This window comes from Berghia stephanieae, chromosome 5, assembly GCF_034508935.2.
Source record: "Berghia stephanieae isolate SIO BIC M18660-M18661 chromosome 5, UCSD_Bste_1.3, whole genome shotgun sequence".
NCBI lineage: Eukaryota > Metazoa > Mollusca > Gastropoda > Nudibranchia > Aeolidiidae > Berghia > Berghia stephanieae.
This window is the reverse complement of record NC_088364.1, coordinates 74,022,417-74,034,959: the sequence shown is the minus strand read 5'-3', so window position 1 is coordinate 74,034,959 and position 12,543 is coordinate 74,022,417. Positions and strand designations below refer to the sequence as shown.

Sequence of the window (12,543 nt, the reverse complement as noted above, 5' to 3'; positions counted from 1 at the left end):
TGTTTGGAACGCCTTACCGCAGAGCATTCGTGAAAAAGAATCTTTGTCTATTTTTAAACGTTCGCTTAAACACATCTGTTTCGATTTTAGTAGATGGTATGAGAAGCAAGATAGGTTTAGTCTGTGTTGTGTGTTGTTTGTGTGTGTGTGTGTGTGTATGTGTATGTGTTTGTGTGCTTGTGTGTGTGAATGATTCTGTTTCATCCAAAGTAAATTTGTAATTGAAGCGCTTAGAGTCTGGTATCTCGGAGTATAGCGCTATATAAGTTTTCAGCATTATTATTATTTTTATTATTAATCTACTTACTACTACTACTACTACTACTACTACTACTATACTACTACTACTACTACTACTACTACTACTACTACTACTACTACTAAAAACAAAAGTTAAATAACAATAAAAACAAAAACAAAAACAAATAAAAGAGAAAAAAAAGAGAAAGAAAGAAAAATGTAATAAAAATGTAAAATAGATAAATAATAAAAAAAAAAGATATCTACAACACGTGGGGTTCCCAAGCGGTGACCCATCTAAGTACTAACCACGCCTGACTTTGCTTGACTTCGGTGATTGGACGAGAACCGGTATTTTCAACGTAGTATGGTCGTAGACAACAAATGTCGACAATGCAATTTAATATAATATTAAAACACTATTGCTAATTTATATACTCCAACCACCATTGATTACACACGGTACACGTTATATATTGCATTTTCTATTATTTGTTTTCCACGTTCATTTATTTATTATGCTGACTAAGGGTTTGTACCCGAAACGTCCATTGTGTGTTTGTTCCCATCCCAAGCCTCTCCATTATCACTCTTTCGTTTTTATTTTCACGAGGGAAAGAGAGCCCTACCCTGTGTTATCTATGGGGGCAAGCCCCACCACAGAGGGGTCATGTGTGGCATATGCCCTTACAGGGAGAACGCTACCCTGTTTTGAGCATCCGACTCTCGTCCTCGCTTCCGTGAAGTGTCTCATGCCGCTTTCAAGATAGCCAATCGCCATTTTGAATGTTGTCAGTCTTGTGATAAATTCTAAGTTCACAAAGTTTGAAACCGAAAAAAAAAAACAACCAAAGGTTAAATAACAATTTAAAAAAAAAACAACAACAAATAAAAGAAAAAAATATATAAATAAATGAACGCTGGAAAACAATAAAAAAATGCAATATATCGTGTACCGTGTGTAATCAATGGTGGTTGGAGTATATAAATTAGCAATGGTGTTTTAATATTATATTAAATTCTATTGTCGTCATTTGTTGCCTACGACCATACTACGTTGAAAATACCGGTTCTCGTCCAATCACCGAAGTCCAGCAACGTCAGGCGTGGTTAGTACTTATTTGGGTGACCGCTTTGGAACCCCACGTGTTGTAGACATCTTTTTTTTATTTATCTTCTCTTCAATTTCATTACATTTTTTTTTTCTCTTTTTTTTTTTTTAAATTGTTGTTTACCTTTTGTTTTTTTTTAGTAGTAGTAGTAGTAGTAGTAGTAGTAGTTAGTAGTAGTAGTAGTAGTAGTAGTAGTAGTAGTAGTAGTAGTAGTAGTAGTAGTAGTAGTAGTAGTAGTATAATAATAATAATGATGACAATAATAATAATACTAATAATAATAATACTGACATAATAATAATAATAATAATAATAATAATAATAATAATAATAATAATAATAATAATAATAATAATAATATAATAATAATAATAATAATAATAATAATAATAATAATAATAATAATAATAATAATAATAATAATAATAATAATTGAAAATATTATAATTGAGAAGGATTTGGATATTTTTATTATCACGGAAAGTTGGCTTAAAAACAATGACAGTAAACTGATTCCACGAGGATATAGTTTCATAGCACAGCATCGAAAAACCGGTCGAGGAGGAGGGATTTTTGTTATTCATAAAGAATCCGTTAAGCTACAGAAAAACAAGACGCAATCGAATTACAAAACTTTCGAATCTCTAGATATGACATTAACATCAGAAAGGAATGAGAAGTACCATGTTGTTGTAATTTATAGACCTCCTCCATCTACAAGGAATAAACTCACACATAATCAATTCTATGATGAAATCGAGACGCTCGCGTTAGAAACTAGCACAACCAGTGGTGAAATTCTTATATTGGGCGATTTTAATGTTCACATGGACGATCTAACGGATACAAAATGTTTGAAGTTAAAGGATATTTTAGATAGTCACAATTTAAGACAATATGTAAAGGACGGAACTCACAAGGCGGGGCACATCTTAGACTTAATAATTTCCAGGAAAGATAACAAAATAATTGATAACGTTGACGTTTTGGATCGCACAATTTCAGATCATAACCTGATTGCTTTAAATCTAAAAATCGAATGCAAAACAACCGTCAAGAAAACGATCACATACCGGAAAACAAAATCACTAAATAAAGAAACATTTCAAGAATCCATCAGGTCTTTGGATTTACTCGCCTCTGTTAAGAGTTGTGATAATGTTCACGATATGGTAAACACATATAATAATTCATTGAAAACTGTGTTCGATGAGCTGTGTCCATCGGTCACGAAAGAAATTATTCTTCGACCAAACACCGAGTGGTATTGCAACGAGTTACAAACACTAAAACATCAACTCAGATCTGCCGAACGGATTTGGCGTCGATCCAAATTAGAAATTCATAATCAAATTTATTTAAGACTAAACACAAACGGAACAAATTAATTCTATCATGTAAAAAAACATACATTCAAAATAAAATAACAAGTGCCAAACGAAACTCACGTGAACTGTTCGCCACCTGAACAAACTGATGAAGGATCATCCTTCAAATAATTTCGAGGACCCTATTGCTACCGCAAATACTTTCTCTCTACATTTTAGAGATAAAATATCAGGTATTCGGAATAATTTGGACAAAGAAGAGACAATGAAAGCACAAATAAATGAAACTAATGCACTTCCAGCCGGAGCAGCATTCGACGAATTTGAACCCGCCACTGAAACAGAAGTACTGTCTGCGCTGAGACAATGCTCCAAAACAACCAGCCCAATAGATCCCATTCCTTCATGGCTTGTTCTTTCTTGTGCTAATATTTTGGTTCCCGTTCTTACTCATATTGTAAATGCTAGTTTGTTTATTGGTGAGGTATCTAATAATCTTAAACATGCTATTGTCACTCCCATATTAAAGAAATCTAGCCTTGACAAAGAAGACCCAAATAATTATCGACCAGTCTCGAATCTCACCCTCATGTCTAAACTAATTGAGAAAATTGTTGCTTTTAGGCTTAACACGTTTTTGAATGAACACAATTTGTTCTCTAAATTTCAGTCTGCTTATCGCCCCTTTCACAGCACTGAAACTGCTCTTATTAAAATCCATAATGATATCATAAATCATTTATGTCGGAAAAATGATGATGTTATTATCATACTACTCGACCTTAGTGCTGCTTTTGACACAATAGACCATACTCTTTTAATTGACAGACTTAAGACACTATACGGATTTGGGGGTACTGTCCTTGACTGGTTTTCTTCTTACCTCTCTGACAGAATTCAATCAGTGTCTGTAAATCGACATGACTTCTCTTCTCCTTGTCCCCTATCTTTTGGTGTACCACAGGGTTCAGTTCTGGGACCCTCTTATTCACCCTCTATATCAGACCATTAGGTGACATCATCTCAAAATATTTTATTAAGTACCATTTTTACGCAGACGACACCCAATTACTGTTTCCCATTAATATCGACAATCATCTCAATGTTATAACGGATATAGAAAATTGTATCTCTGAGATTAGTGACTGGATGTGTTGCAACAAACTCAGGTTAAATGAAAATAAAACAGAGGTGTTGCAAATTACAAGACGGGGCCTCGTGGACCTTTCCACGTTTAACCTGAATCTTTCTGATTGTGTAATTCCCATCACTAAAGAACCTGTGAGAAACTTAGGAGTTTTATTCGATACCAAATTAAACATGTCTGCCCATGTCACTAATGTAACTAGATCCTGCAATCTTTACCTTAGATCTATTGGTGCTATTAGAAGGCTTCTTGATATTGATACTACTAAACTTCTTGTGGTCTCTTTGATTCTTACCCGCCTTGATTATTGCAATAGCTTGCTCTATGGTTGTGATAATAATGTCATTAATCGACTCCAAAAGATACAGAACAAAGCAGCTCGATTGGTAACGTTATCTAAAAAGCGCGAGCATATAACACCGATTTTGGAGGACCTACACTGGCTACCTGTAAAGTTTAGGATTGAATTTAAAATACTCACCCATGTTTTCAATTGCTTAAACAATTCCGCTCCTGTTTACCTTCAGGAACTTATCCACCTTTATGAACCCAGTCGAAATTTAAGATCTGCTAATTTAAATATCCTAAGGGAACGCCCAAAATCGTTAGTTTTTCATGAGAAATCCTTTGACCACCATGCCCCCGACTGTGGAACTCCATCAATATTGAAACTAAAAATAGTGAAAATCCACTTATCTTTAGAAAACGGTTAAAAACTGAGCTTTTCTGTAGGGCATATAATTTGGACTCTTAGTATGTATTTTATTATAATATATTATGTTATCATCGAATTTGTGTGGTTTTAACATGCCAGTTCTATATTTGTATATCATACATGATGTGTTGATGTAAAGCGCCAGTGAGCAATTCCAAATTGGAACTAGGCGCTATATAAGTTCATTATATTATATTATATTATATTAAATATAATAATAATAATAATAATAATAATAATAATAATAATAATAATAATATAATAATAATAATAATAATAATAATAATAATAATAATAATAATAATAATAATAATAAAAGTACTACTACTACTACTACTACTACTACTACTACTACTACTACTACTACTACTACTACTACTACTACTACTACTACTACTACTTCTACTACTACTACTACTACTACTACTACTACTACTACTTACTACTACTCTCTTTATCTTTATATCTCTCTTTCTCCAACTAAAAAAGATTGCTTCCATTAGACGGTTCATATCTGAGGATGTGACCAAGCACCTGGTTGTGTCCCTCGTACTATTGAAATTGGATTATTGCAATGCTCTGTTGTTTGACGTTTCGCAATATAATCTGAGACGTCTTCAGATTGTCCAAAACAGCGCTGCCAGACTAGTATTCATGAAGCGTAGGTGTGACCTCTGCTCCATGACCTGCATTGGCTACCTGTTGAGAGAAGGATTAAATTCAAAGCTTGTGTTTTAGTGTATCGTTGTCTTGAAGGTACTGCCCCCTCCTACTTTTCGGAACTTATTGAAAGATATTCAAAACCCCGCCCCTTACGTTCGCCCCGTGATTCCACAAAACTAGTTGTCCCTCGAATTCGGAAAAATGCTGGAATCAGATCCTTTTCTCATTTCGGACCCTCTGTTTGGAACGCCTTACCGCAGAGCATTCGTGAAAAAGAATCTTTGTCTATTTTTAAACGTTCGCTTAAAACATATCTGTTTCGATTTTAGTAGATGGTATGAGAAGCAAGATAGGTTTAGTCTGTGTTGTGTGTTGTTTGTGTGTGTGTGTGTGTGTGTGTGTATGTGTATGTGTGCTTGTGTGTGTGAATGATTCTGTTTCAGCCAAAGTAAATTTGTAATTGAAGCGCTTAGAGTCTGGTATCTCGGAGTTATAGCGCTATATTAGTTTTCAGCATTATTATTATTTTTATTTATTACTACTACTACTACTATACTACTACTACTACTACTACTACTTACTACTACTACTACTACTACTACTACTACTATCTACTACTACTCAACTACTACTATTACTATTACTCTCTTTATCTTTATATCTCTCTTTCTCCAACTAAAAAAGATTGCTTCCATTAGACGGTTCATATCTGAGGATGTGACCAAGCACCTGGTTGTGTCCCTCGTACTATCGAAATTGGATTATTGTAATGCTCTGTTATTTGGTGTTTCGCAATATAATCTGAGACGTCTTGAGATTGTCCAAAACAGCGCTGCCAGACTAGTATTCATGAAGCGTAGGTGCGACCTCTGCTTCATGACCTGCATTGGCTACCTGTTGAGAGAAGGATTAAATTCAAAGCTTGTGTTTTAGTGTATCGTTGTCTTGAAGGTACTGCCCCTCCCTACCTTTCGGAACTTATTGAAAGATATTCAAAACCCCGCCCCTTACGTTCGCCCCGTGATTCCACAAAACTAGTTGTCCCTCGAATTCGGAAAAATGCTGGAATCAGATCCTTTTCTCATTTCGGACCCTCTGTTTGGAACGCCTTACCGCAGAGCATTCGTGAAAAAGAATCTTTGTCTATTTTTAAACGTTCGCTTAAAACATATCTGTTTCGATTTTAGTAGATGGTATGAGAAGCAAGATAGGTTTAGTCTGTGTTGTGTGTTGTTTGTGTGTGTGTGTGTGTGTGTGTATGTGTGTGTGTGCTTGTGTGTGTGAATGATTCTGTTTCAGCCAAAGTAAATTTGTAATTGAAGCGCTTAGAGTCTGGTATCTCGGAGTTATAGCGCTATATTAGTTTTCAGCATTATTATTATTTTTATTTATTACTACTACTACTACTACTACTACTACTACTACTACTACTACTACTACTACTAACTACTACTACTACTACTACTACTACTACTACTACTACTATTACTATTACTCTCTTTATCTTTATATCTCTCTTTCTCCAACTAAAAAAGATTGCTTCCATTAGACGGTTCATATCTGAGGATGTGACCAAGCACCTGGTTGTGTCCCTCGTACTATCGAAATTGGATTATTGTAATGCTCTGTTATTTGGTGTTTCGCAATATAATCTGAGACGTCTTGAGATTGTCCAAAACAGCGCTGCCAGACTAGTATTCATGAAGCGTAGGTGCGACCTCTGCTTCATGACCTGCATTGGCTACCTGTTGAGAGAAGGATTAAATTCAAAGCTTGTGTTTTAGTGTATCGTTGTCTTGAAGGTACCGCCCCTCCCTACCTTTCGGAACTTATTGAAAGATATTCAAAACCCCGCCACTTACGTTCGGCCAGTGATTCCACAAAACTAGTTGTCCCTCGAATTCAGAAAAATGCTGGGGGGGGGGGGGGGGGGGGGGGGGGGGGGGGGGGGGGGAGGGGGGAGGGGGGGGAGGGGGGGGGGGGAGGGGGGGGGGGGGGGGGGGGAGGGGGGGGGGGAAAAGGGGGGGGGAGGGGAGGGGGGGGGGGGGGGGGGGGGGGGGGGGGGGGGGGGGGGGGGGGGGGGGGGGGATAATGAGATCCTTTTCTCATTTCGGACCCTCTGTTTGGAACGCCTTACCGCAGTGCATTCGTGAAAAAGAATCTTTGTCTATTTTTAAACGTTCGCTTTAAAACATATCTGTTTCGATTTTAGTAGATGGTATGAGAAGCAAATAGGTTTAGTCTGTGTTATGTGTTGTTTGTGTGTTGTGTGTGTTGTGTGTTTGTATGTGTGTGTGTGCTTGTGTGTGTGAATGGTTTGTTTCAGCCAAAGTAAATTTGTAATTGAAGCGCTTAGAGTCTGTATCTCGGAGTTATAGCGTATATAAGTTTTCAGCATTATTATTATTATTTATTTATTACTACTATACTACTATACTACTACTATATACTACTATACTACTATACTAATATATACTACTACTACTAATATACTATACTATAACTACTATACTAAAAAAAAAAAAGTTAAATAACAATAAAAACACAAACAAAAACAAATAAAAGAGAAAAAAAGAGAAAGAAAGAAAAATGTAATAAAAATGTAAAATAGATAAATAAAAAAGAAAAATGATATCTACAACTTATTATGCTGACTAAGGGTTTGTACCCGAAACGTCCATTGTGTGTTTGTTCCCATCCCAAGCCTCTCCATTATCACTCTTTCGTTTTTATTTTCACGAGGGAAAGAGAGCCCTACCTGTGTTATCTATCGGGGCATGCCCACACAGAGGGGTCATGTTGTAGCATTATCCCTTACATGGAGAACGCTACCCTGTTTTGACCATCCGACTCGCGTCCTCGCTTCTTGTGAAGTGTCCCCATGCCGCTTTCAAGATAGCCAATCGCCATTTTGAATGTTGTCAGTCTTGTGATAAATTCTAAGTTCACAAGTATGAAACCGAAAAAAAAAAACAAAGGTGAAATAACAATTAAAAAAAACAACACACAAATAAAGAAAAAAATATGAATAAATGAACGTGGAAACAAATAAAAAAATGCATATAACGTTGTACGTTGTGTAATCAATGGTGTTGGAGTATATAAAATTAGCAGTAGTGTTTTATATTAATTAATTTATTGTCGTCATTTGTGTCTACGACCATACTACGTTGAAAATACCGGTTCTCGTCCGATCACCGAAGTCAAGCAAAGTCAGGCGTGGTTAGTACTTAAATGGGTGACCGCTTGGGAACCCCACGTGTTGTAGACATCTTTTTTTATTTATCTTTTTTACATTTTTATTACATTTTTTTTCTCTTTTATTTTTTTTTAAATTGTTGTTTAACTTTTGTTTTTTTTTAGTAGTAGTAGTAGTAGTAGTTGTAGTGTAGTAGTAGTAGTAGTAGTAGTAGTCGTAGTAGTAGTAGTAGTAGTAGTAGTAGTAGTGTAGTAGTAGTAGTAGTAGTAGTAGTAGTAGTAGTAGTAGTAGTAATAGTAGTAATAATAATATAATGATGACAATAATAATAATACTAATAATAATAATACTGATAATAATAATAATATAATAATAATAATAATAATAATTAATAATAATAATAATAATAATAATAATAATAATAATAATAATAATAATAATAATAATAATAATAATAATAATAATAATAATAATAATAATAATAATAATAAAAGTACTACTACTACTGCTACTACTACTACTACTACTACTACTACTACTACTACTACTACTACTGCTACTACTACTACTACTACTACTACTACTACTACTACTACTACTACTACTCTCTTTATCTTTATATCTCTCTTTCTCCAACTAAAAAAGATTGCTTCCATTAGACGGTTCATATCTGAGGATGTGACCAAGCACCTGGTTGTGTCCCTCGTACTATTGAAATTGGATTATTGCAATGCTCTGTTGTTTGGCGTTTCGCAATATAATCTGAGACGTCTTCAGATTGTCCAAAACAGCGCTGCCAGACTAGTATTCATGAAGCGTAGGTGCGACCTCTGCTCCATGACCTGCATTGGCTACCTGTTGAGAGAAGGATTAAATTCAAAGCTTGTGTTTTAGTGTATCGTTGTCTTGAAGGTACTGCCCCCTCCTACGTTTTGGAACTCATTGAAAGATATTCAAAACCCAGCCCCTTACGTTCGGACAGTGATTCCACATAACTAGTTGTTCCTCGAATTCGGAAAAATGCTGGAATCAGATCCTTTTCTCACTTCGGACCCTCTGTTTGGAACGCCTTACCGCAGAGTATTCGTGAAAAAGAATCTTTGTCTATTTTTAAACGTTCGCTTAAAACATATCTGTTTCGATTTTAGTAGATGGTATGAGAAGCAAGATAGGTTTAGTCTATGTTGTGTGTTGTTTGTGTGTGTGTGTGTGTGTGTGTGTATGTATGTGTGTGTGCTTGTGTGTGTGAATGATTCTGTTTCAGCCAAAGTAAATTTGTAATTGAAGCGCTTAGAGTCTGGTATCTCGGAGTTATAGCGCTATATTAGTTTTCAGCATTATTATTATTTTTATTTATTATTACTACTTACTACATACTACTACTACTACTACTACTACTACTACTACTACTACTATACTACTACTACTACTACTACTACTACTATTACTATTACTCTCTTTATCTTTATATCTCTCTTTCTCCAACTAAAAAAGATTGCTTCCATTAGACGGTTCATATCTGAGGATGTGACCAAGCACCTGGTTGTGTCCCTCGTACTATCGAAATTGGATTATTGTAATGCTCTGTTTTTTGGTGTTTCGCAATATAATCTGAGACGTTTTCAGATTGTCCAAAACAGCGCTGCCAGACTAGTATTCATGAAGCGTAGGTGCGACTTCTGCTTCATGACCTGCATTGGCTACCTGTTGAGAGAAGGATTAAATTCAAAGCTTGTGTTTTAGTGTATCGTTGTCTTGAAGGTACTGCCCCTTCCTACCTTTCGGAACTTATTGAAAGATAGTAAAAACCCCGCCCCTTACGTTCGGCCAGTGATTCCACAAAACTAGTTGTTCCTCGAATTCGGAAAAATGCTGGAATGAGATCCTTTTCTCATTTCGGACCCTCTGTTTGGAACGCCTTACCGCAGAGCATTCGTGAAAAAGAATCTTTGTCTATTTTTAAACGTTCGCTTAAAACATATCTGTTTCGATTTTAGTAGATGGTATGAGAAGCAAGATAGGTTTAGTCTGTGTTGTGTGTTGTTTGTGTGTGTGTGTGTGTGTGTGTGTGTGTATGTGTGTGTGTGCTTGTGTGTGTAATGATTCTGTTTCATCCAAAGTAAATTTGTAATTGAAGCGCTTAGAGTCTGGTATCTCGGAGTTATAGCGCTATATAAGTTTTCAGCATTATTATTATTTTATTTATTACTACTACAACTACTACTACATACTACTACTACTACTACTACTACTACTACTACTACTACTACTACTACTACTACTCTACTACTACTACTAAAAAAAAACAAAAGTTAAATAACAATAAAAACACAAACAAAAACAAATAAAAGAGAAAAAAAAAGAGAAAAATGTAATAAAAATGTAAAATAGATAAATAGAAAAAAAAGATATCTACAACACGTGGGGTTCCCAAGCTGTCACCCATCTAAGTACTAACCACGCCTGACGTTGCTTGACTTCGGTGATCGGACGAGAACCGGTATTTTCAACGTAGTATGGTCGTAGACAACAAATGTCGACAAAGCAATTTAATATAATATTAAAACACTATTGATAATTTATATACTCCAACCACCATTGATTACACACGGTACACGTTATATATTGCATTTTCTATTATTTGTTTTCCACGTTCATTTATTTATTATGCTGACTAAGGGTTTGTACCCGAAACGTCCATTGTGTGTTGTTCCATCCCAAGCCTCTCCATTATCACTCTTTCGTTTTTATTTTCACGAGGGAAAGAGAGCCCTACCCTGTGTTATCTATGGGAGCAAGCCCCACCACAGAGGGGTCATGTGTGGCATATCCCCTTACAGGGAGAACGCTACCCTGTTTTGAGCATCCGACTCGCGTCCTCGCTTCTTGTGAAGTGTCTCATGCCGCTTTCAAGATAGCCAATCGCCATTTTGAATGTTGTCAGTCTTGTGATAAATTCTAAGTTCACAAAGTATGAAACCGAAAAAAAAAACAAAGGTGAAATAACAATTTAAAAAAAAACAACAACAAATAAAAGAAAAAAATATATGAATAAATGAACGTGGAAAACAAATAAAATAAAATGCAATATAACGTGTACCGTGTGTAATCAATGGTGGTTGGAGTATATAAATTAGCAATGGTGTTTTAATATTATATTAAATTCTATTGTCGTCATTTGTTGTCTACGACCATACTACGTTGAAAATACCGGTTCTCGCGTAGGTGCGACCTCTGCTCCATGACCTGCATTGGCTACCTGTTGAGAGAAGGATTAAACAAAAGCTTGTGTTTTAGTGTATCGTTGTCTTGAAGGTACTGCCCCCTCCTACCTTTTGGAACTCATTGAAAGATATTCAAAACCCCGCCCCTTACGTTCGGCCAGTGATTCCACAAAACTAGTTGTCCCTCGAATTCGGAAAAATGCTGGAATCAGATCCTTTTCTCACTTCGGACCCTCTGTTTGGAACGCCTTACCGCAGAGCATTCGTGAAAAAGAATCTTTGTCTATTTTTAAACGTTCGCTTAAAACATATCTGTTTCGATTTTAGTAGATGGTATGAGAAGCAAGATAGGTTTAGTCTATGTTGTGTGTTGTTTGTGTGTGTGTGTGTGTATGTGTGTGTGTGTGCTTGTGTGTGTGAATGATTCTGTTTCAGCCAAAGTAAATTTGTAATTGAAGCGCTTAGAGTCTGGTATCTCGGAGTTATAGCGCTATATTAGTTTTCAGCATTATTATTATTTTTATTTATTACTACTACTACTACTACTACTACTACTACTACTACTACTACTACTACTACTACTACTACTACTACTACTACTACTACTACTACTACTACTATTACTATTACTCTCTTTATCTTTATATCTCTCTTTCTCCAACTAAAAAAGATTGCTTCCATTAGACGGTTCATATCTGAGGATGTGACCAAGCACCTGGTTGTGTCCCTCGTACTATCGAAATTGGATTATTGTAATGCTCTGTTTTTTTGGTGTTTCGCAATATAATCTGAGACGTCTTCAGATTGTCCAAAACAGCGCTGCCAGACTAGTATTCATGAAGCGTAGGTGCGACCTCTGCTTCATGACCTGCATTGGCTACCTGTTGAGAGAAGGATTAAATTCAAAGCTTGTGT

At 35.8% G+C, this 12,543-nt stretch overlaps 2 non-coding genes and 2 pseudogenes across 2 annotated transcripts; 2 read left to right on the top strand and 2 right to left on the bottom strand.

Moving 5' to 3' along the window:
• Positions 1-500: 500 nt before the first annotated feature.
• Positions 501-619, bottom strand: LOC144974320 (5S ribosomal RNA; annotated as a pseudogene).
• A 660-nt stretch (positions 620-1,279) lies between these two features.
• On the top strand, positions 1,280-1,398 carry LOC144974261 (5S ribosomal RNA; annotated as a pseudogene).
• A 6,959-nt stretch (positions 1,399-8,357) lies between these two features.
• LOC144974289 (5S ribosomal RNA) lies at positions 8,358-8,476 on the top strand. Its single transcript, XR_013645694.1, has one exon. It is a non-coding gene; the product is annotated as a 5S ribosomal RNA (ribosomal RNA).
• A 2,337-nt stretch (positions 8,477-10,813) lies between these two features.
• LOC144974299 (5S ribosomal RNA) lies at positions 10,814-10,932 on the bottom strand. Its single transcript, XR_013645703.1, has one exon. It is a non-coding gene; the product is annotated as a 5S ribosomal RNA (ribosomal RNA).
• Positions 10,933-12,543: the final 1,611 nt, after the last annotated feature.